At 46.5% G+C, this 25,333-nt stretch overlaps 1 protein-coding gene across 1 annotated transcript in view; it reads left to right on the top strand.

Moving 5' to 3' along the window:
• Positions 1–25,333, top strand: part of bard1 (BRCA1 associated RING domain 1) — a 296,594-nt gene that overhangs the window by 48,987 nt on the left and 222,274 nt on the right. The window lies entirely within an intron of this gene.

Here is a 25,333-nt window from a genome sequence, read left to right as displayed (position 1 = left end):
GCTTGCACCCTAGTGTGTTAAAAGAAGTGGTTGCTGAGATAGTAATAACATTGGTTGTAATTCTCAAAAATTCCCTAGGTTCTGGAAAGATCCCATCAGTTTGTAAAATAGTGAATGGAATATTATTCAAGAAAGGAGGGAGACAGAATGCCTAACATCTGTCATAGGGAAATGCTAGAACCTATTAATAAGGACGTTATAGCAAGGCACTGAGAAAATCTTAATGCAATCAGGCAGAGTAATCATGGTTTTCATTCGAGATCTTAGAAGACGTAACACGCCCATGGATAAAGAGACTTTGTGGTAGCTAAATTTGCTGATGACACGGAGATAGGAGTTGTGAAGAGGGCATAAAGAGTGTGTAGAGAGCTTTAGATAAGTTAGGTAAGTGGGCAAAACTTGAGCATTTGGAGTATAATGTGGGAAAATTTCACGTTGTTCATTTTGGCAAAAGAATAGAAAAGCAGAATATTATTTAAAGGAAGAGAGATTGCAGAATTTTGTGGTGCAGAGAGGTCGAGGTGTCCTGGTACATGAATCACAAAAGGCCGATACAGCAAGTGATTAGGAAAGCAAATTAATGTCGATGATTATTGCAAGAGGAATGGAATGTAAAAGCAGTGAAACAGAAAATAGGAGCGGGAGTAGGCTATTTGGCTCTTTGAGCCTGCTCTGCAATTCATTATGATTATGGCTGACTTCTGGTGACGGGGATGTGCTGAGCGGACGCACAAAAGGTGGCTCTCCTCTGAAGAACTAGAAAATAGGCACTTCTGACCGAAATTAGCCTGCAAAAAGCGGACAAAAATGTCCCCCTCACCTTCTATAACACAGGCCAGGAGAGATCTGGGTAGCAATAGCTCCAGAAGCTGCAGAGGCCAAAAACATCAGCAAAGGGCAGGAGAAGCGAGAGGACGGATCAGCGGACCCACGAGGCAGGGGGCCCCAACCACATCCGAGAGAGGGAGACCAGCAAAGCCACAAAACGAGCCCCCTCGCTGCAGAGATTGGATGGAAGAAGTTCCTCATGAGGGAACTAAAAGAGCTGAAAGATGAAAACAAGATCGAGGCAGCGGTTAAGGTGACGGTCACAGAAGTGCAGGCCACCATGCACATGACCCTTGACAAGGTAGAAAGGAGATTGGAGACCCAAGGGAACACGATCAAGGATCTGGAAAAAGTCTCGGTGGACCAGAGGAATCAGATTGTCGCCCTGGGGGTGGAAAAAATGAGGTAGGTAGCGATCCAGGGGAACCTGAAGGGAAAGATTGAGGACCAGGAGGACCGGTCAAGGCACCAAAACCTCAGGGTAGTGGGCCTGCCAGAGGAAACTGAGGGTAGGGACCTGACAGACTACGTGGCCCAGATGCTGGGAAACGTGGTGGGATGGGACAGCTTTCCCAACCTACCAGAGATCGACATGGCCCATGGGTTGCTGCAGCCAAAACCCAAGAATGGATAGCAGCCAAGGGCAATCATTACCAAATTACACCAATAACAAGAGAGGGAGAGAATTCTGTGCTGGGCCAGGGAAACAAAGGCCTTGAACTTTTGGGGGGGGGGGGGGGGGGGGGGGGGGGGGGGGGGGGGGGGGGGGGGGGGCATTATCAGGATATACCGGGACAATTGGGGCGGACCTGGCAAAGCGCCTGTTGGAGGGAAGGAATACTCGAGCCTTTTCTTGACCGCGATTATCAGGATATACCGGGACAATGGGGCGGACCTGGCAAAGCGCCTGTTGGAGGGAAGGAATACTCGAGCCTTTTCTTGACCGCGTGGAGTTGCAAATGTTGTGTTTATTCAAAATTACTGTGTACGCACAGATTCTGCTGCTACCTTTAGCTCACAAAAGTCAGCTCTGATCATGTTTGAGGTTACATGCATATATGTTTAAAGATCTTTCAGAGTTACAAGGAGGCATTGATGTCATCGATTTATTCCAAACAATACAAGGTGATCAGTAGGCATATTTTTCTTGGCTCCTTAATGGGAAAACAATTTGCTGATACAATGTATCTTTACAATTTCCTGGATCCTTTCAAAATATTCCCGTTAACCTGAACTCCTTGATGGGGTGCTAATGTGTTTTTATTCCCTGCCTTTGGGCTGGACAATGAATCGCCTACAGACAGGCTGAAGCCATGGTTTCTGTGACGTGGGTCCCCATTCTTATTCTAATGCTCTGTAGGATGATTGAATTATCCTGAATGCAGGTGACTTTTCTTTAAGGCTCTACATTTTAACCACTGCCTACTGTTTTTTTCCCTTGTGATGTGCTGCTATGAACCTGCAACATCTTTATTATTACTTATATCAATTCTTTAATACATATAGCAATTTCTTCTGCTAACGGCGTCGGGTAGAGTTCAATAAAGCGAAGGCAGCCCTGTACAGGATTGAAGTGATATTCCGGATGCTATACCCAGCTAAACTTTGGGTCGAGTTCCAGGGCAGGGAGCATTATTTCACGCCCCTCTGGACGTGGAGGGTTTCGTCCAAAAGAATGGGCTGGGTAAAAAGCAGAGACAACGACGAAGCAGACACCCGAGATGCGGAAAATGTTAAAGGAGGTCTCTAGGCTGGCCACAACAGGCCACACAAGGTAATAAGAAACAAAATGGCACAGCAAACGGCCACTTTGGAGGGTTCCTGAACATAGGGAAGCCCTGGAGTGCAGGGGCTCACCCACATAGTGTACACATAGTTGGCAGCGATGTTGGGTGGCCCCCGGATAAAGGGATATCACGGAGCACAGGGGCCCGGCCTTTTGGTGGGTACGGTGGCCCCCGGCCATTTTGGATGACCCCTGAACAAATGGAAACCCCGGAGTGCAGAGCGCATCCAGAAGGTAAGTATGGTTGCTCCTGCAGGGGCGGGAGGACAGAAATCCCCCCATCAGAACAGTCACCTGCAATATCAGGGGATTAAACGGCCCAGTGAAAAGATCCAGAGCCTTCGCCCAGCTGAAAAGAATGAAAGCCAATATAACCTTCTCCAAGAGACACACCCGACGGAGAAGGACCGACTGCAGGTAAGAAACGGATGGGAGGAACAGACGTACCATTCATGTTGCAGGACGAGAGCAATGGGGGTTTGCCATACTGATAAATAAGAGGACGATGCTTGCTGCGATGAGGGCAGTTCCGGACCCAGGGGGACAGAACATCATGGTCAACGGTATCCTGGACAGGACACCAGTGATCCTGGTCAACGTGTGCACTCCGAACTGGATACCCACACACTGATCATGGGGGAGGGGGGGGGGGGGGGGGGTGCCTTTAATTGCATACAGAAGCGCTGCCTGGCAGATCAAACCCTAAAATGGGGAAGACATCAAATGTGGCAAAAGAACTATCGGCATTTATGGAGCAGATGGGGGCAGTGGATTTGAGGGGATTCACGCACCCGGGGAGGAGGAGCTTCATTCTTCTCGCAGATACACTTCTTTGTACTGGGGAAACTGGTGCTTCCAGGGATAGTAAGAATGAAAACTCCGCAATTTAATCCTCGGCCAAGCTCCATAGTACATGTATGTGAGGTTGGAGACGGGCCGTTCCCAAAGCTCCGTGGAGGTTGGACTTTAACCTGCTATCCACTAGGAAAACAGTGCACCAACTCCACCAGACATGGGGACCTCCTGCCCACTGAAGAATCCTGCTTGGCCGGCAATCAGCAGCACCACCCAAAGCTGCAGGCTGCTGGCCGACCTATTGGAATTTCTACACCTGGAGGAAATCAAATTCACCATCTGGGGGTCAGAAGAGGGCTTTCACAAGACGTGGAAGCCATTCACCAACCTGTTCCAGGATCTGTTTCAAGCCAACAGTCAATAGCGCGGGGGGCTCCGCAGAGGGACCACAAAAGCACCAAAGAGTAAGGGAGAGAAGAAGTGGGGGGGGAAAGGGAGGGACAGAAACCGCTAAGGCAGATGGAAGGGGGCTGAAAGCAAGGCCACAAAGAGAGGACCCGACAGCAGTTCAAAAGGTCCCAGGTCAGAACCGGGGACAAGCACATGCCAAACTAACCCTGTACAGGGAGTGGCACCACCCCACCTCCTCGGATGAAAACATGTAAATAAAACAGGCGGACAAGCCAAACCAATGCACATTCAAAAGGGGACAGGAATAGATGTAAGGTTATCTGGATACCCTGGCATGTAATGCCTCCCGTTCCTATTTTCAGATGGTGCTGCCACATGTAAATAACTAAAACCCTAAAAATATGTAACATAAAATGTGAAACCGATGAAACAGTTAGGGATGAGTCAGGATGGGGGTTAGCTGATACTAGTGTGGGGGGAGGAGGGTGAAGGGGGTTATCCCTGTCATTAATAATAATAATCTTTATTATTGTCACAAGTAGGCTTCCAGGCCTCTCATAATCTTGTAATCAGGACGCCCCTCAATCAGGTCGCCCCTCAGTCTTTGCTGCAGCGAAAACAACCCAAGCCGATCCAGCCTCTTTCCATAACTTAAATGTTCCATCCCAGGCAGCATCCTTGTGAATCGCCTCTGCACCCCCTCCAGTGCAATCACATCCTTCCTATAATGTGGCGACCAGAACTGCACACCGTACTCCAGCTGTGGCCTCACCAATGTTCTATATAACTCCAACATGACCTCCTTGCTTTTGTAATCTATGACACAATTGATAAAGGCAAGTGTACCATATGTCTTTTTCACCACCCTATTAACCTGCCCATCTGCATTTCGAGATCTATTTACAAACACGTCAAGGCCTCTTTCTTTCTCAGGACTTCCCAGTGTGGTGCCATTCATTGAATATTTCTTATCAAATTGCTCCTTCCAAATTGTAACACCTCACACTTTTCAAGATTGAATGACATCTGCCACTTTTCTGCCCATTTGACCATCCCGTCTATATCTTCTTGTAATCCAAGACTTTCAGCCTCACTGTTAACCACCTGGCCTATCTTTGTGTCATCTGCAAACTTACTGATCCTACCCCCCACATAGTCATCTGAGTCATTTATGTAAATGACGAATAATAGGGGACCCAGCACAAATCCCTGTGGTATGTCACGAAAGCAGCCACCGTCAACACCCTCTGTTTTCTACAGCTCAGCCAGCTTTGAATCCACCTTATCAAGTTCCCTGGCATCCCATGTGCATTTGCCTTCTTTATAAGTCTCCCATATGGGACCTTGTCAAATGCTTTGCTGAAAACCATGTAAATTATATCGACAGCACTAACATCATCTGCACACTTAGTCATGTGCTCAAACAATTCAATCAAAGCCATGACAAAGCCATGCTGACTTTCCCTGATCAAACGTGCCTCTTTCAGTGGAGATAGATTCTTTACTTCACAATTTTCTCCATTAGTTTCGCTGTCACTGACATGAGACTCACAGGTCTGTAGTTCCCTGGCTTGTCTCTACCACTTTACTTAAATAGTGGGACCACATTCGCTGTTCTCCAGCCCTCTGGCATCTCTGCCATGGCCAGAGAAGAATTCAAAATTTGGATCAGGGCCCCTACAAGCTCCTCCCTCTCCTCCCACAGCAACCTGGGCCACAATTCGTCCAGGCCTGGAGATTTCTCCACTTGTAAGCCTGCCAACACCTCCAATACCTTGTCCCTCCCCATGACAACTTGCTCAATAACCTCAGTCTCTCTCCCGCAGTTCCATATCTGCCTCCTCATTCTCTTGGGTGAAGGCAGATGTGAAATATTCATTTAACACCCTAACAATGTCCTCTGACTCCACCCATAGATTCCCCCATTGGTCCCTAATGGGCCCTAATATTTCCCTAGTTATCCTCTTCCCATTGATATACCTATAGACTATCTTGGGATTTTCCCTACTCTTACCAGCTAGAGATTTCTCATATCCCCTCTTTGCTCTCCTTCTTCAGCTCCATCCTGCACTTTCTGATTTACCTCTGTTGATTTGCACCCCTTGTAATCATTGAAACCTCTCTCTTCCTTCTCATTGTATCCTGAATATCTCTGAACACCCATGGTTCTCTGGGCTTGTTACTCCTTCCTATTGCCTCACAGGGAACATGTTGGGACTGTACCCTCCCCATTTCGTATTTGAACACCCCCCCCCCCCCATGCTCTTCCGTAGCTCTCCGCACCAGTAACTTGTTCCAATCTACCGTGGCTAGATCCTGCCTTATTTTACTGAAGTCTGAACTTCCCCCAGTCCTAGACCCTTTTCTGCAATTTGTCTATTTCCTTATCCTTAACAAACTTAAATTGCACCATGTTGTGGTCCCTATCACAAAAATGCTCCCCCACCATGACATCAACCACCTGTCCAGCTTCATTTCCCAGAATTGGGTGCAGCACTGCACCATCCCTTGTTGGACCCTCCACATGTTGAGCTAATACGTTCCCTTGTATACATTTTACAAACTCTGCTCCATCTAAGCCCTTAACACAATAACAATCCCAGTTAATGTTTGGAAATTTGAAATCACCCACTATAATTACCCTCTTATTATTTTTACACAGTTCTGCAAATTGCGCACATATTTGTTCCTCAATTTCCCGGTGACTATCTGGGGTCTATAATAAACATCTCGCAATGTGGCTGTCCCACTTTTATTCCTAAGCTCTACCCACAAAGCTTAATTTAATGCCACCCCCAAGATATCATCTCTTATTGCAGTAATTCTTCTTAACGAATAGTGCAATGCCTCCCCTCCTTTGCCCTCTCCCCCTGCTTCCTGAAGATTCTGTATTCCGGGATGTTCAGCTGCCAGTCCTGCCCCTCCCTCAACCATGTCTCCGTGATGGCTCCTCTCTCATAATTCCATATGTCAACCCTCACCCTTAACTCATCCATCTTCCCTTTAATCTCCGTTGCATTATTCTCCTGAAATTTGCTACTGCTGTATTCTCTCTGACTTGATTATTTTTCTGTGATACACTGTGTCCCTATTCTGCTAACAGTCTGCGTCCCCTCCCCCACCAAACTAGTTTAAACTCTGCCCAACAGCACTAAGAACAAGAACAAAGAAAAGTACAGCACAGGAACAGGCCCTTCGGCCCTCCAAGCCTGTGCCGACCATGCTGCCTGTCTAAACTAAAATCTTCTACACTTCCGGGGTCCGTATCCCTCTATTCCCATCCTATTCATGTATTTGTCAAGATGCCCCTTAAATATTACTATCGTCCCTGCTTCCGGCACCTCCTCCGGCAGCGAGTTCCAGGCACCCACTACCCTCTGTGTAAAAAAAGTACCTCGTACATCTCCTCTAAACCTTGCCCCTCGCACCTTAAACCTATGCCCCCCAATAATTGACCCCTCTACCCTGGGAAAAAGTCTCTGACTATCCACTCTGTCTATGCCCCTCATAATTTTGTAGACCTCTATCAGGTCGCCCCTCAACGTCCTTCGTTCCAGTGAGAACAAACCAAGTTTATTCAACCTCGCCTCATAGCTAATGCCCTCCATACCAGGCAACATCCTGGTAAATCTCTTCTGCACCCTCTCTAAACCCTCCACATCCTTCTGGTAGTGTGGTGACCAGAATTGAACACTATACTCCAAGTGTGGTCGAACTAAGATTCTATACAGCTGCAACATGACTTGCCAATTTTTATACTCAATGCCCCGGCCAATGAGACAAACATGCCGTATGCCTTTTTGACTACCTTCTCCACCTGTGTTGCCCCTTTCAGTGACTTGTGGATCTGTACACCAAGATCTCTCTGACTGTCAATACACTTAAGGGTGTATGTTCCCTACCTGTATTAGACCTTGCAAAATGCATTACCTCACATTTGTCCGGATTAAAATCCATCTGCCATCTCGCCGCCCAAGTCTCCAAACTATCTAAATCCTGCTGTATCTTCTGACAGTCCTCATCGCTATCCGCAATTCCACCAACCTTTGTGTCGTCCGCAAACTTACTAATCAGACCAGTTACATTTCCTTTCAAATCATTTATGTTTACCACAACCAGCAAAGATCCCAGTACAGATCCTTGCGGAACACCAGTAGTCACAGCCCTCCAATCAGAAAAGCACCCTTCCATTGCTACTCTCTGCCTTCTATGACCTAGCCAGTACTGTATCCATCTTGCCAGCTCACCTCTGACCCCGCGTGACTGCACCTTTTGTACCAGTCTGCCATGAGAGACATAGAACATAGAACAGTACAGCACAGAACAGGCCCTTCGGCCCTCAATGTTGTGCCGAGCAATGATCACCCTACTTAAACCCACGTAACCCGTATACCCGTAACCCAACAATCCCCCAATTAACCTTACACTACGGGCAATTTAGCATGGCCAATCCACCTAACCCGCACATCTTTGGACTGTGGGAGGAAACCGGAGCACCCGGAGGAAACCCACGCGCACACGGGGAGGACGTGCAGACTCCACACAGACAGTGACCCAGCCGGGAATCGAACCTGGGACCCTGGAGCTGTGAAGCATTGATGCTAACCACCATGCTACCGTGAGACCTTGTCAAAGGCCTTACTGAAGTCCATTTGGGAACATCCACTGCCTTACCTGCATCAATCATCTTTGTAACCTCCAAGTTAGTGAGACACAACCTCCCCTTCACAAAACCGTGCTGCCTCTCGCTAATACGACCACTTGCTTCCAAATGGGAGTACATCCTGTCTCGGAAGAATTCTGGCCAGTGATTTCCCTCCCACTGACGTAAGACTCACCGGCCTGTACATAAGAACATAAGAAGTAGGAGTAGGCCATCTGGCGCCTCGAGCCTGCTCTGCCATTCAGTGAGATCATGGCTGATATTTTGTGGACTCAGCTCCACTTCCTGGTCCAACCACCATAACCCATAATCCCTTTATTCTACAAAAAACTATCTATCTTTTTCTTAAAAACATTTAATGAAGGAGCCTCAACTGCTTCACTGGGCAAGGAATTCCATAGATTCACAACCCTTTGGGTGAAGAAGTTCCTCCTAAGGTCAGTCCTAAATCTACTTCCCCTTATTTTGAGGCTATGCTCCCTAGTTTCTCTCTCTTCCCCCCCCCCCCCCCCCCCCCCCCCCCCCCCCCCCCCCCCGCATCCTTCTAAATTGGTCCCCAACTCCAAATCATCAATGTAAATGGTGAACAATTGTGGGCCCAACACTGATCCCTTAGGGACACCACTAGCTACTGATTGCCAACCAGAGAAACACCCATTAATCCCCACTCTCTGCTTTCTATTAATTAACCAATCCTCTATCCGTGCTACTACTTTACCCTTAATGCCATGCATCTTTATCTTCTGCAGCCTTTTGTGTGGCACCTTGTCAAAAGCTTTCTGGAAATCCAGATAAATCACATCCATTGGCTCCCCATTATCTACCGCACTAGTAATGTCCTCAAAAATTCCACTAAATTAGTTGGGCACTACCTGCCCTTTATGAACTCATGCTGCGTCTGCCCAATGGGATAATTGCCATCCAGATGCCTTGCTATTTATTCCGTGATGATAGATTCCAGCATCTTGCCAACTACCGAAGTTAAGTTAACTGGCCTATAATTACCTGCTTTCTGCCGACCTACTTTTTTAAACAGTGGTGTCACGTTTGCTAATTTCAAATCCGCCGAGACCACCCCAGAGTCAAGTGAAATTTGGTAAATTATCACTAGTGCATTTGCAATTTCCGTAGCCATCTCTTTTCGCACTCTGGGATGCATTCCATCAGGGCCAGGAGACTTGTCTACCTTTAGCCCCATTAGCTTGCCCATCACTACCTCCTCAGTGAGTGATATCACCTCAAGTTCCTCACCTGTCATAGCCTCATTTCTATCAGTCACAGGCATGTTATTTGTGTCTTCCACTGTGAACATAAGAACTAGGAGCAGGAGTAGGCCATCTGGCCCCTCGAGCCTGCTCCGCCATTCAATTAGATCATGGCTGATCTTTTGTGGACTCAGCTCCACTTTCCGGCCCGAACACCATAACCCTTAACCCCTTTATTCTTCAAAAAACTATCTATCTTTACCTTAAAAACATGTAATGAAGGAGCCTCAACTGCTTCACTGGGCAAGGAATTCCATAGATTCACAACCCTTTGGGTGAAGAAGTTCCTCCTAAACTCAGTCCTAAATCTACGTCCCCTTATTTTGAGGCTATGTCCCCTAGTTCTGCTGTCACCCGCCAGTGGAAACAACCTGCCCGCATCTATCCTATCTATTCCCTTCATAATTTTAAATGTTTCTATAAGATCCCCCCTCATCCTTCTAAATTCCAACGAGTACAGTCCCAGTCTACTCAACCTCTCCTCATAATCCAACCCCTTCAGCTCTGGGATTAACCTAGTGAATCTCCTCTGCACACCCTCCAGCGCCAGTACGTCCTTTCTCAAGTAAGGAGACCAAAACTGAACACAATACACCAGGTGTGGCCGCACTAACACCTTATACAATTGCAACATAACCTCCCTAGTCTTAAACTCCATCCCTCTAGCAATGAAGGACAAAATTCCATTTGCCTTCTTAATCACCTGTTGCACTTGTAAACCAACCTTCTGTGACTCATGCACTAGCACACCCAAAAAAACCAGCTCAGTTCCTCAGCCATTTCCTCATCTCCCATTATTAAATCTCCCTTCTCATCTTCTCAAGGACCAATATTTACCTTAGCCACTCTATTTTGTTTTACATATTTGTAGAAACTTTTATTATCTGTTTTTATATTCTGAGCAAGTTTACTCTCATAATCTATCTTGCTCTTCTTTATAGCTTTTTTAGTAGCTTTCTGTTGCCTCCTAAAGATTTCCCAGTCTTCTAGTCTCCCACTAATCTTTGCCACTTTGTATGCTTTTTCCTTCAATTTGATACTCTCCCTTATTTCCTTAGATATCCACGGTTGATTTTCCCTCTTTCTACCGTCCTTCCTTTTTGTTGGTATAAACCTTTGTTGAGCACTGTGAAAAATCGCTTGGAAGGTTCTCCACTGTTCCTCAACTGTTTCACCATAAAGTCTTTGCTCCCAGTCTACCTTAGCTAGCTCTTCTCTCATCTCATTGTAATGTCCTTTGTTTAAGCACAAAACACTAGTATTTGATTTTACCTTCTCACCCTCCATCTGTATTTTAAATTCCACCATATTGTGATCGCTCCTTCCGAGAGGATCCCTAACTATGAGATCATGAATCAATCCTGTCTCATTATACAGGACCAGACCTAGGACCGCTTGTTCCCTCGTAGGTGAAATTACATACTGTTCGAGGAAACTATCGCTGATACATTCTATAAACTCCTCCTCAAGGCTGCCTTGACCGACCTGGTTAAACCAATCGAAAAGTAGATTAAAATCCCCCATGATAACTGCTGTGCCATTTCTACATGCATCAGTTATTTCTTTGTTTATTGCCTGTCCCACCATAATGTTACTATTTGGTGGCCTATAGATTACTCCTACCAGTGACTTTTTCGCCTTACTATTCCTGATTTCCACCCAAATGGATTCAACCTTATCCTCCATAGCAACAATGTCATCCCTTACTATTGCCAGGATGTCATCCTTAAATAACAGAGCTACACCACTTCCCTCACCATCCTCTCTGTCCTTCCGAATAGTTTGATACCCTTGGATATTTAACTTCCAGTCGTGACCATCCTTTAACCATGTTTCAGTAATGGCCACTAAATCATAGTCATTCACGATGATTTGCACCATCAACTCATTTACCTTATTCCGAATACTACGAGCATTCAGGTAAAGTACACTTATGTTGGCTTTTATACCACTGTTTTGAATCTTAACACCTTGCTCGGTAACCTCCTAAGTTATTTTTCCTCTTAACTTTTCTCCTGATTTTCGTTGTCATTGAACCCATATCTTCATGTAACAAACTGCCGTGTTGCTTTCCATTTGTGTTTTTTCTTCCTGTTTTATTCCTTTTAGTTGTATTCACTGAGCTTCCCTCAGTCACCCTTTCTTATTTTTGACTATGCCTTTTCTGCCTTACACTTTCCCCCTTACTGCCTTTTGTTTCTGTCCCTGTTTTACTACCTTCCGACTTCCTGCATCGGTTCCCATCCCCCTGCCACATTAGTTTAAACCCTCCCCAACCGCTCTAGCAAATAGCCCTCCTAGGACATCAGTTCCAGTCCTGCCCAGGTGCAACCCGTCCAGTTTGTACAAGTCCCACCTCCCCCAGAACCGGTCCCAATGCCCCAGGAATCTGAAACCCTCCCCCTGACATCAGCTCTTCAGCCACGTATTCATCCTATACATCCTGTCATTTCTACTCTGACTAGCACGTGGCTCCGGTAGTAATCCTGAGATCACTACCTTCGACGTCCGATTTCTTAACTTCCTTCCCAGTTCCCTGTATTCTGTTTTTAGGACCTCGTCTCTTTTTTTACCTATGTCGTTTGTACAGATGTGTACCACGATTTCTGGCTGTTCACCCTCCCCCTCCAGAATGTCCTGTACCCGCTCCGAGACATCCTTAACCCTAGCACCAAGGAGGCAACATACCATCCTGGAGTCTCGTTTGCGGCCACAGAAATGCCTGTCTATTCCCCTTACAATTGAATCCCCTATAACTATTGCATTGTCACACTTATCACCCCTCTCCTCTGCAGCAGAACCAACTGTGGTGCCACGGGTTTGGCTGTTGCTGTTTTCCCCTGAGAGGCCATTCCCCTCAACAGTATCCAAAGTGGTATATCTGTTCTGCAGGGGAATGGCAGTTCCCTGGATTATCCTTGCTACCCTTCTTAAACAAAGGAACAACATTGGCTAGTCTCCAGTCCTCCGGGACATCACCTGAAGACTAGCAAACCTGCCAGCAAGAATGTTAGTCACGCTATAATTTAGATGTAGACCGCCCCACTTGTAGAGGTCTCACCTTCCCCAGAAACTGTCCCAGTGGTCCAGGAATCGAAAACCCTCCTTCCTGCACCAACTCTTAAGCCACGCATTCATCTGCGCTATTCTCCTATTTCTATACTCGCTAGCGCGTAGCACTGGGAATAACCCCAGAGGTCCTGCTTTTTAGACTTCAGCCTAGCTCCCTGAATTCCTGATGCGAGCTCTCATCTCTCTCTCTCTCTTATTGGTACCAACATGTAGCACAACCTCTGTCTTTTTACCCTCCCCTTCAGGATGCCTGCAGCTGTTCAGTGACATCCCGGACCTTGGCACCAGGTGGGCAACCCACCATCCTAGGGTCACGTTGGCGGCCACAATAGCGCCTATCTGCTCCCCTAACAATTGTATCCCCGACCACTATAGCCCTGCCATTCTTCCCCCTCCCCTCTTGTGCAGTAGATCCACCCATAGTGCCATTAAGTTGGCTGTCACACTTTTCCTCTGTACAGTCATACACCCAACAGTATCCAAAACAGTATATCTGTTGTAAAGGGGGATGGCCACGGGGGACTCCTGCGCTACCTGCCTACCTCTACTCTTCCTGGTGGTCATCCATGCCCTCTCTGCCTGTTCAGTCCTCACCTGCGGTGTGACCACCTCACCGAATGTGCTGTCACAACCTGCTCAGCATGGCGGATGCTCAACAGTGAATCCACCTTCTGCTCCAGCTCCAAAATGCGGTTAGTCAGGAGCTGCAGTTGGACACACTTCCTGCATGCACACATGGCCACCAGGGACAGCTGGAGCTTCCATGATCTGCCACAAAGCACAGGAGGAGATTACCATGGGTGCGAGCTCTCCTGCCATGACTCAGCCCCTTTTTACAAAAGCTTAAGCTATATAAGTTAAAGTAATCAATTAATTCGTTGTTTTAAACTTTTTTTTACCTGCCTTTGTTTCAGAGGTTTCCTGCATCTTGCCACTATCACTAATCACTGCCCAGCTAGGACACTGGGTGAGTGGTTGGATGCGATTGATTAGGCAGTCAATGGGATGTTTTGCTTTGTTCAAGATAAATACAAATTGTTGTGATACATCTTGGGCTGGATTCTCCGCCGGCGGGATGCTCTGTTTTGCCAGCAGCTCGGAGGTTTCTCGACGGCGTGGAGCTGCCCCACAATGGGAAACCCCATTGACCAGCCGGTGTAACGGAGCATCCCGCCAGTGGGGTGAACCTGCAATGTGGCGGGGTGGGGCGGAGAATCCAGCCCCTTGTGTTTGAATGCCCTGTGTCCATTCGTGGTTACCTCAGATACGAGGCAATTGCAAGAGGGCTTTGGGCATGTGTGCACAATGCCCCAGGCAAACGTGCCTGCCTATAGGAAAGAAAATGTGAAGGAAACAAATTTGAACTGAAATAATACTAGCACTACCCTCGTTTGAGTTTTTTTCATAGTGGGTGGTTTAATAAAGGCCAAGTTAAAAGCCAAATTTAGTATTTGGAAGGTTAAGGTGTAATTTGACCAAAGTTTTCACACTATCAGAAGAATTGATGGGGTCGATAGAAACTATTTCTGCTTGTTGGGGAGTCTAGGACTACGGATCATAGTCAAGGTTAGAGCCAGAACCCTCGGGAGTGAAATCCAGAAACATTTCAACGCTCAAAGTGTGTTAGAAGTTTGAAACTTTCTTCAACAAATGCCAATTGATGTGAGATCAATTGCTAATTCATTTTCGATCTGAAATTGATAGATTATTATTAACCAAAGGTGTTGAGGGATACAGGGCAATGACGAGTATATGGAGTTAGGCTGCAGATTATCCATGATCTTATTGAATAGTGGAACTGGCATGAATGGGTAAATAGCCTACTCCTGTTCCTATTTTCCTAGTTTTATTGTATGTTGTTGCTAAACACATTGCAAAAAAACTGCTGTTTTGCTTTCTTAACTGATTGCAGACTATAGCTTGCTGATAGCCACTTTTTTTTTGTCACCTCCGAAGTATAACCGAAAGAGAGTCTGCACAGTTTGGTTTCCTCGCGTGGGAATGCAACAGCTGGAATGAGCTAGCTCAGAATGACTATAATGGCTATTTATGCAGCAGTACCGAGCTTCAGCATCTGTGTACCTATGGCATAATGTTTTATAATTGTGTACCAGAATAATTAATTGAGGTGAAGGCTCTCTTACATTCAATTCACTCTCTTCATTGTGGCGGGTTCTTGATTGAGTAGAAAATGATAACTTTGTCATTTTGCAGTTGGACAGAGAAATGTTGGTTTAATACAGATATTGGTTTAATTAGACTCCTTTCCTTGTAGGTATAAGTAGCACAAGCAACTGATCTGATCCCGTTTCAAACACTATGGTGAGAATCGACCTATATCTAGCTTTAATTGGTAAAAAAAACAATTCACTTCAGCTGTGCAATCTCATCTTTATCTGTTTGAAAGGCGAAGGGGTTCACATTTTTAAAAAGGTCTTTTATTTGTGCTTTATTATTTAATGTGCAGAATTACTGTAATTATTGCAAGTAATTAGAGGGACTTGTCTGCTCAATGCCAAGCATTTAATGCCTGGGACAATTATGGTACAAGTTGTCGATTTAAAGCCAGCCTTGCAAGATTGAGCTTTCAATATGTAGTTGAGCCACCTTTGTTTGATGTAAGATGTCGTTTGTTGAAAGAAAATTGACTCCAGTAAAGCTTTCTGCTAGTTCGCTTCATATTTGTGCCTCCTTACTATTCAAATTGTTAGATAAATGAGATTACTTCAATGTATTGATTGCTCGATTTCTTTACTTTGATAACAGCTAAATTTTAGGGATGGTTATAATCTGAGCAGCTCATTTTTCATTCTCCCTCACATAACGCGTTAGAGTGAAGTAATTTTGGGGACATAATTATCAGTTTTGAAAATGAAAGGTTGCAGTCTTTCCAATTTGAGGGTTTTTCTTTTCCATGTGAATCAATCCAGAACAAGTTATTATAGTTGTCGTACACACTTACAGCATTTATCTGTTGTTTACAGGATAAGGGCATGTGTGACGTTTAAAAAGTGAATTTCTAAGGGACAACACAGTAGTTGCATCATTCTTCTTGATATTCCTTTTGTGATTGTTGCCATTAACATGCATTGCTACTTTCAATTATTTGTGATTATGTACCCCATAAAATCCTTTGCTGCTTTACCCCATTTAGGTTATTATTTCCCCAGGGATGTATTGTGGCCTCCTTATCCGAGGGAGTGAGAGAATAAAAGCTTGACACTGGAATGTGATGGAGGGAGAACAAACAGCTTCTTTACATTTCAATTGGGATGAGTTGAATGCCTCAAATGCCATTTTTCTGTTGTCAACCTTCCATGAGAGGGACAGCTTAAACTGTCATAGCAATGCTTAAAATGGCAACAAAAGACCCAAAGGGAACGGTTAAGCAAGCCAATGAGAAAAAAAAGACAAGATTTGACACAGACAAAACAAAATACAAATAAACTGTTAACAAAATAAACAAAATAAATGCAGTAAAGAGGATTAGTCGCCTCACTATGTTGCAAATTTTCACGCAAAGTACACTCGGTGAAAAGGAGTGGGCCCTCAAAATACAGTGGTTAACTCTGGGGAGAGTTCACAGTGAAAATGGGCTGTTCATTAAACCAGTTGGCAAATAACCAAACTTGCAAATTGTGAGGAAAATGCTAGATTTTCTGCTGTACATGCATAGATACTGGGGAAAATTATAATAATTCTGAGACTGCATTTGGATCACAGAGTATTTACTTTTGACTCCTCTGCCCTATTGGTGGAATGTGAAATAATGCAGGTTCTGTTGACTTCCAATTGCTGGGGAATAATCATAACCTTCTAGAAAGCATCTTTCTAGGTTGAGCTCTTGTGGATAAAGGTAATTGAGATATATGATTTGAATATTTAAAAAAGTTAAACACTCCTTTGTTGAACATGGAGTACAGCACATAGTCTTGAATTGGAATTTTACATTCCTGTTTTAAACACATGGACATGATTTATAGATTAAGGTCAACATAAAATAGGAAATGCAGGAGGAACTGTTTAACTAAAGGTGTGCTAACTATGCTAATCATGTCTGTGGCATATGCAGTAGACAAGAAACTTTAATGTGTTTCAAGAAGCAACAAGATGCCAACATATGGGATTCAGTCTTATTAGAAATGTACAAAGAAGATGCAGTGGATAGGCTGAATTGACAGACCAAAGGTTTTCTTTTGGTACTTGTACCATGTTATATTCTCACTCTCAATAGGTTCACTTGCTGTCAACAAAAAATGAAACAACACTCATCAATGATGCCAGCATTTTGCAATTTAGCCCTCTCCTCAACTTTGTCAACCACTTGCTTTTTGCCCTCTTCCCCTCATCCTTTGTTAAATGAATTTAAAGATTCACTGTTGGCTTCAACCAACAAAAAGGTAATTAAATGATCAAATGGCTGGGTCAATGCAGGAAACAAAAGAACTGCACTGATTATGATTTTTCAAAATTCCCTGGATTCCAGAATGGTCCCAGCAGATTGGATGATAGCAAATATAACATCACTACTGTATTCAAGAATGGAGGAAGAGAGAATGCAGGGAACTGCAGGACAGTTAGTCTGGGCCTATGTTCAAGAAAATGCTGGAATTTATTGTGAAGGAATTATTTTTTTAATATACATTTAGAGTACCCAACTCTTTTTTTTTTCCAATTAAAGGGCAGTTTAATGTGGCCAATACACCTGCCCTGCATGTATTTTTTGGTTTGTGGGGATAAGACCCATGCAAACGTAGGAAGAATGTGCTAAGTCCACAAGGACACTGACCCTGACTTGGATTGAACCCAGGTCCTCGGCGCCCTGAGGCAGCATTGCTAACCACTGCGCCACCGTGCTGCCATGAAATAATTTTTTTTTTTTAAAATAAATTTAGACTACCCAATTCATTTTTCCAATTAAGGGGAAATTTAGCGTGGCCAATCCACCTAGCCTGCACATCTTTGGGTTGTGGGGGTGAAACCCACGCAAACACAGGGAGAATGTGCAAAGTCCACACGGACAGTGACCCAGAGCCGGGATCGAACCTGGGACCTCGGTGCCGTGAGGCTGCAGGGCTAACCCACTGCGCCACCGTGCTGTCTCATGAAAGAATTATTGACAATTCACTTAGAAAATCTTAATGTGATCAGACAAAGTCAGCATGGTTTTATGAGAGTGAAGATCATGTATGGTAAATGTATTAAAACAGTTTGAGGATGTAACTGGGAGAGTTGGTAGAGGAGAACCATGGATGTAATGTACTTGGATTTTCAAAGGGCGTTTGTTAGGATGCCACATAAAAGATTAATATACACGATAAGATGGAATTGAGAGTAATATTTAAGCATGGATAGAGGATTGGTTAACAAATGGGCAGCAGGATTTCCGGTGGTGGCCATGGAGTGTGTGGCCGCTTATTTGGTAGCTCCTGCTCGTGGTGGACCTTGAGACCTTTTTCCCCAACTTATGGGGGATTTGATTGGCAAAATAGGAGATTGGTGAGGTAGATGAGTCGGATTCCCCACCAGTGTATGGATTCGTGGACCAGAAGAGGTCTGAAAAGAAGAGATTGTTGGTCAAAGAAGGGAGTGGAGTCTGCAGTACAGAAAAATATGGCGGAGGCTCAGGGACTGGGATTGCCGGCCCAGTGGTCAACGGAGCAGCTGGTGGACTTCCTTCAGGAGAGCTTTGTCAAGCAGAGACAAGAGTACCGGGATTTCATTAAGATGGGGATTGACTGGGTGGAGCAAAGATTGTAAGCCCAGGGCCAGGCGATTAAGAAGGTTGAAGAGGCGGTTGCTGAGCATGATGACCAGCTAACCGTGATGGTGGCAGAGATGGGGATGATAAGGGACCACCAGAAAAGGCTGCAAGAGAACATTAAGGATCTGGGAAAACAGGTCGCGCAGGCAGAACCTGAGGATTGTTGGCCTCCCGGCGGGCAACGAGGGATCGGACGCAGGGGCATATATGGCGCCTATGTTCAAGAAGCTTCTGAGGGAAGGTGCGTTTGCTCGGCCCTTGCAGGTGGACAGGATGCACAGAGCGCTTATGAGGAAACTGCTGAAGAATGAGCTGCCGAGGGCGATGGTGGTTCGAGTGCACCGGTTCCTGGACAAGGAACAGATCGTGAGGTGGGCCAGGCAGATGAGAAACTCCAAATGGGAAGATAGCGAGCTGCGCATTTACCAGGACTTGGGTGTGGAACTGGCCAAAAGAAGGGCGAGCTTCAATAAAGTTAAATTGGCCCTCTTTAAGAAGGGGATGAAGTTTGACATGCTGTACCCAGCTCGTTTGTGGGTCACTTACGAGGGCCAAGAACTTTATTTCGGATCGCCGAATGAGGCGATAAACTTTGTTAAGGACAGGGGACTGGCAGGCAGGTGATGGGTGGACATGGAACTTGGGGGTGAGTAATTCTGTACTGATGCTGCTAAATTCCTTTTCTCTTTGGGTTCTATGTGTATTGTTTTTGTACTAATTTTTGGGCCGTTGCTCAGTTTTGTATGCAGGTGAATTTGTTCTTAATGGGGATAGTGGGTGGAATTTTCTTCTTTGTCTTGTTGGGGATTGTGATGTTTTGCAAATGCATGTTCAAGTGGGGGTGGGGGGGGGGGAGGGAGATCAGTGGGGGGTAGGATGCTTGGCGCCATGGGCGGGGGCTATCTGGGCAAGCTAGCTCACGGAAGCGCAGTGGGGTAGGGCGAGCAGGCGATAAGTTTGTTGATGGGGGCTTGGGATTGCTATTTTGTTATGGGAAGGGAGGGGGGAATTGTTCTGCTGACAGGGGAGGGTCTGGTGCTTGGAAACACGTTGGAGGTTGATGACGGTGGACACTTGAGGGCGGGTCTGAGGAGGCGTAGGATGTGGGCTGGAGGCTGGCCTAAGGAGGGTGATGGCTGGGTGGCCCCCTGACCAGGTTGATCACATGGAACGTGAGAGGACTGATTGGACCAGTCAAGAGGGCACGCGTGTTTGCTCATTTGAAGGGTTTGAAGGTGGACCGTAAGACATAGGAACAGAATTAGGCCACTTGGCCCATCGTGTCCGCTCCGCCATTCAATCATGGCTGATATTTTCTCATCCCCATTCTCCTGCCTTCTCCCCATAACATGGCAATCGAGCTGCAGGAGACATACCTTCGGGTAGTGGATCAGACTAGGCTGAGGAAGGAGTGGGTTGGCCAAACTCTAAGACTAGGGGGATAGTGACATTGATCAATAAGCGGGTGTCATTTGAGGTGGGGAATATAGTGGCGGACTCGGGGATAGGTATGTTATGGTGAGTGGGAAACAGGAGGGGATGCTTGTGGTATTAGTGAGGATCAATGCACCAAACCGGGACGACGTGGAGTTTGAGGTTACAACGGTCGCGTTCAAGGACAGGGTGGATTCCAGCCGCGGCAAAGGAGCTGAAGGAGTTTATGGAGCAGAACGGAGGGGAAGATCTGTGGAGATTCGGATGGTCAAGAGCGAAGGAATTTTCTTTTCTCTCCCATTTTCATGAAATGTACTCCTGGATTGAATTTTTCATTTTGAACAGGGCTTTGTTGGGCGGGGGTGGTGGATGCCGAGTATTCGGCGATTGTTGTGTCGGACCAGGTCCCACACTGGGTGGCTTTATGGGTGAGCAAGGAGGGGGGGTCAGTGCCCGTAATGAAGATTGGATGCAGGACTGTTAGCCGATGAGGAAGCGGGCGGGTGAGGGAGGCCATCCAGAATTATTTGGAGAGAAATGACACGAGAGGTTTCAGCAGCAATGGCGTGGGAGGCGCTGAAGGCCGTAGTTAAGGGGGAACTGATTTTGATATGGGCTCATAGGGAGAAGGTGGAGCGGGCAGAGACGGATAGGTTGGTTAGGGGGATACTCCAGGTGGAAAGAAAGTACTCTGAAGTTCTGAGGCGGGGCTGTTAAAGGAGCAGCAGAAGCTGCAGATGGAGTTTAGTCTGAAATCTACAGGGAAGGCGGTGGGGCAGTTGAGGAAGGCGAGAGGGGCGATATAAGAGTACGGTGAGAAGGCCAGTAGGATGCTAGCACACCAGCTTGGGGAAAGGGAGGTGGCCAGGGAGAGAGGAAGAGTGAAGGATAGAGGGGGAAACACGGTCTTGCACCCAGCGGGGGTGAACGGGATGTGAAGGAGTTTTAAGGTTGGCTGTATATGAGTCAGAGCCCCCAGCTGGGGTGGAGGGAATGAGGCAGTTTTTGAGTGGTTGGAGTTTCTGAAGATGGAGGAAGGGTTGGTGGAGGGGTTGGGAGCCCCGATCGGAATTGTAGAAGTAGGAGAGGAATTGGAGGCCATGCAGTTTGGTAAGGCCTGGGGACTGAACGGCTACCCAGTGGAATTTTACAAGAAGTTTTTTGGGATGTTGGGCCCGTTGCTGGTGAGGGCATTTAATGAGGTTAGGGAGTGGGGTGTCCTTCCCCCAACAATGTCACAGGCTTCGATCTCATTGATCCTGAAGCAGTAGAAGGACCCAGAGCAATGCGGATCATACAGACCAATCTCCCTACTGAATGTTGATGCAAAATTGCTGCTGGCCAAGATTTGGGGCTTAAGAATAGAGGATTACGTTGTGGGGGTGATAGGGGAAGACCAGACAGGGTTTTTCAAAGGCAGGCAGTTAACGGCCAATGTTAGAAGGCTCTTTGAATGTAATCATGATGCCCTCCGGGTGGGGGGGTGTTTGTGTGTGTGTGGGGTGTGTGAGTGGCTGCTGTGGATGCGGAGAAGGCCTTTGGCCGCGTGGAGTGGAATTATCTGTGTGAGGCCCTGGGCTGGTTTGGGGTTTGGGCAGGGCTTTGTGAGACGAACCGGGTGAGTTCAGACTACTTTGGACTGCACCGGGGAACAAGGCAGGGATGTCTTCTCACCCCACTGGCTATAGAGCCATTGGCGATGGCTCTGAGAACGTCAAAGGACTGGTTGGGGGGGGGGGGGGGGGGGGGGGCGTGCGCAACACAGGGTTTCGTTGTATGCTCCTGTATATTTCTGACCCGTTAGGGGGAATGGGTGAGATCATGCGGCTATGAGGGGAATTTAATCGGTTTTCGGGGTACAAATTGAACATGGGTAAGAGCGAGGTTTTTGTGATCCAGGCGAGGGGATGGGAGAGGAGGCTGGGGGAGTTGCTGTTTAAAGTGGTGGGAGGGAGTTTTCGATACTTGGGAATCCAGGTGGCACGGGGATGGGAGCAATTGCATTAATTAAATCTGGCCCAGTACATTGAGCAAATGAAGGAGGACTTCCGGAGGTGGGACATGCTCCTGTTGTCACTGGTGGGGAGGGTACAGACCGTAAAGTTGACTGTTCTCCCGAGAGTTTTGTTTGTTTTCCAGTGTCGCCCTATTTTTGTACCAAAGGCCTATTTTAAGCAGGTAAATGCGGTTTGTGTGGGCGGGTAAAACCCCGTGAGTAAAGAAAGTGCTGCTGGAGTGGAGTGGAATGGGGGGAGGTAGGCACTGCCGAACTTTAGGAACTGTTACTGGGCGGCAAATATAGCCATGATTAGGAAGTGGGTAGTGGGGGAGGGGTCGGTGTGGGAGCGGGTAGAGGTGGCCTCATGTAAAGACACAGGTTTGGTGGGCATTGGTAACGGCTCCTCTGCCATTCTCGCCGTCTCGGTACTCCACAAGCCCGGTGGTAGTGGTGGACCTGAGAGTTTGGGGGCAGTGGAGGGAGCGTCGGTGTGGGCTCTAATTTGTGGTAATCACCGGTTTGTCCCGGGGAGGTTGGATGGGGGGTTTTGGAGGTGGCAGAGAGCAGGGATTGAGAGGCTGGGGGACCTGTTTATTGATGGCAGCTTTCCCTGTTTGCAGGATCTGGAGGAGTAGTTTGAATTGCCGGGAGGGAATGGGTTTCATTATCTACAGGTGAGGGATTTTCTGCGATGGCAGGATGCGACCTTTCCACTTCTACTGCCACAGGTGATACAGGACAAGGTAGTTTCTAGAACGGGAATGGGGAGGGTAAGGTATCGGAAATCTATAAAGAACATATGGAGTGGGAGGAAACCCAGATATGTGAGCTAAAGCGTAAATGGGAAGATGAGTTGGGAAAGGAGTTAGCGGCAGGTCTGTGGGAGGATGCTCTGAGCAGAGCCAACACGTCCTCATCATGTGCCAGGCTCAGCCTGATACAATTCAAGGTGGTTCAGCGGGCACACATGGCAGTGGCCCAGATGAGCAGGTTTTTCGGGTGGAGGATAGGTTTGTGAGGTGTGCAGGTGGGGCTGCAAACCATGTTCATATGTTTTGGGCATGTCCGAAGCTTGGGGGATTCTGGCAGGGATTTGAGGATCTCGTGCCCACAATGCTAAAAATGAGGGTGGCGCCTAGTCCAGTGGTGTCGAGTTTTGGAGTGTTGGAAGACCCGGGAGTCCAGGGTACGAGAGAGGCTGACGCTTTGGCCTTTACCTCCTTGGTAACCTGGAGACGGATCCTATTAGCATAGAGGGACTCGGAGCCCCCGAAATCTGGGGTATGGGTTAGCGACATGGCTGGGTTTCTCAGGCTTGCAAAAATTAAATTCACCCAGAGAGGATCAACGTTAGGGTTCGTTCGGAGGTGGCAGCCGTTTATCGACTTCTTTGGGGAAAACAAAACTGTTAGCAGATTCAATAAGGAGGGGGGGGGGGGGGTTAGGGATTAAGGGGGGCAGGGGGAGGTAGGTTAGTTTCGTTTAGATGGGAATAGTGAGAAGAAATGGAGGGGGGTGCTACGCACTGAATTATGTTTACATTTGTATTTGTATCTTTTGTTGTTATAAAACCATAAATACCTTAATAAAATGTTTGTTTAAAAAAAACAAATGGGCAGCAGAGGCGGGATGAACAGCACATTTTCGTTAGACTGTAACAAGTGAAGTGTTGAAGGATCAGTGCTGGGCCCTCAGCTGTTTACAATCTAAAGAGACCAATAGTTTGCTAATGATACAAAGATAGGTGGGAACATAAGGAGTACACAAAAAGGCTGTCAAGAGATATGGACAGATTAATTGAATAGGCAGCAAGCTGACAGATGGCATATGATGAAAGGAAGTGTGGGATTATTCATATTGACAGTAAGAATAGAAAAGTAGAGTATTTTTTAAAAGGAATGAAACTTGCAAATGTTCAGAAGGACTTGGGTGTACTCATACAAGGAACACAAAATGATCATGCAGGTACAGCAAGCAATATGCAAGGCAAATAAAATAAAAACAGGAAATGCTGGATAAACTCATCAGACCTGTCAGCATATGTGGAGAGAGAGTTAACATCTGTATGATTCTTCAGAGCTGAAGAAGGGTACAAGTGTGATGAATTATATAATGGGAGAGGGGGATGGAGAAGGTGGAACAAAATAGAAGGTCGGGGATAGGTTGGAGCCAAGGAGAGATTGAAAAAGGGCACAAGACAAAGGGAGTGTGATGCACCGTCAATTATCACAAGACGAGAATGGTGGAACAATCGAGGCTTTATTGAACAAGATGTTGTGCCTTCTGTAGCTGGAACCAGAATGGCTGCAGCGCAGGAGAGCACACACTTTTATACGCCGCCTGCTGGGCGGAGCCAGCGGGCAGGGATTTACCATTGTACCTCTAATATACGGGCAGTGCCGTATACCATAGTGTTATTGGTAACATTAAGGACTAAAGGTGCTGATAGTGGCATAAAGGTAAGATGTCAGAATGTTTTAATAGGAGAACAATGGTCAGTGCTCAGTGAAAGGAAGACTAAAGAACAAGCGTCAGATGACCCTGGGAGGTGGGGGTGCCCCAACACAAATCCCTGTCCCCCATGGTCTCAGGATAAGGGACCGATCATTTAAAACAGAGATGAGAAATGTCTTCACTGAAAGGGTTGAGTCTTTTGGAATTGTTGACTTCGGAGGGCTGGATGTTCCATCATGAGTATTATGCAAAGCTGAGATAGGCTGATTTTTGAACTCTTAGGGCATCAAGGAATATGTGGAACAGGCCCAAATTGAGGCAGAAGATCAGCCATGATCATATTGAATGGCAGAGCAAGCTTGAGGGGCAGAATAATACACTTGCTCCTATTTCTTATGCTCCTAAAACACCTTTCACAACTTTAGGATGTCCCAAAGCACTTTACAGTTTACTCTGATGTCCACCCACTGTTGTAATGTAGGAATACAAATTGAGAAGATCTTACAGCTTTTAACAAGGCCGGCAGCAAGCAGCTTTGAAAATGATGATTGCGAACCTATAAAGAAAATGCACGCGAGAAGCACCGCCTTCTCCTGACGTCAGCGTGCTGACGCAGGAGAAGATTTTTTATTAAGTTCATTATAATCTTCCTGCCTGAAGCAAAGCAGAGAGCAGGTCACGTGTCCCGAACACTGACGTCATGTGCTTTGGGCGTGATTGCGAATCCTCCATTTTGTCAGCAGCAATCAAGTGAATGAGAACCAAGCATGCTCACCTCTCGCATTAAAGGTAAGAGAAAATGGTGGGTCGCAAAGGTCGGCTTGCCTGAGTCTCGAGGGTCGGCCCACATGGGTCGCAAAGG

This window comes from Scyliorhinus canicula, chromosome 2, assembly GCF_902713615.1.
Source record: "Scyliorhinus canicula chromosome 2, sScyCan1.1, whole genome shotgun sequence".
In the NCBI taxonomy this organism is placed as follows: Eukaryota; Metazoa; Chordata; class Chondrichthyes; order Carcharhiniformes; family Scyliorhinidae; genus Scyliorhinus; species Scyliorhinus canicula.
Note: the sequence above shows the minus strand (reverse complement) of the source record. Positions and strands in the feature narration are given on the sequence as shown.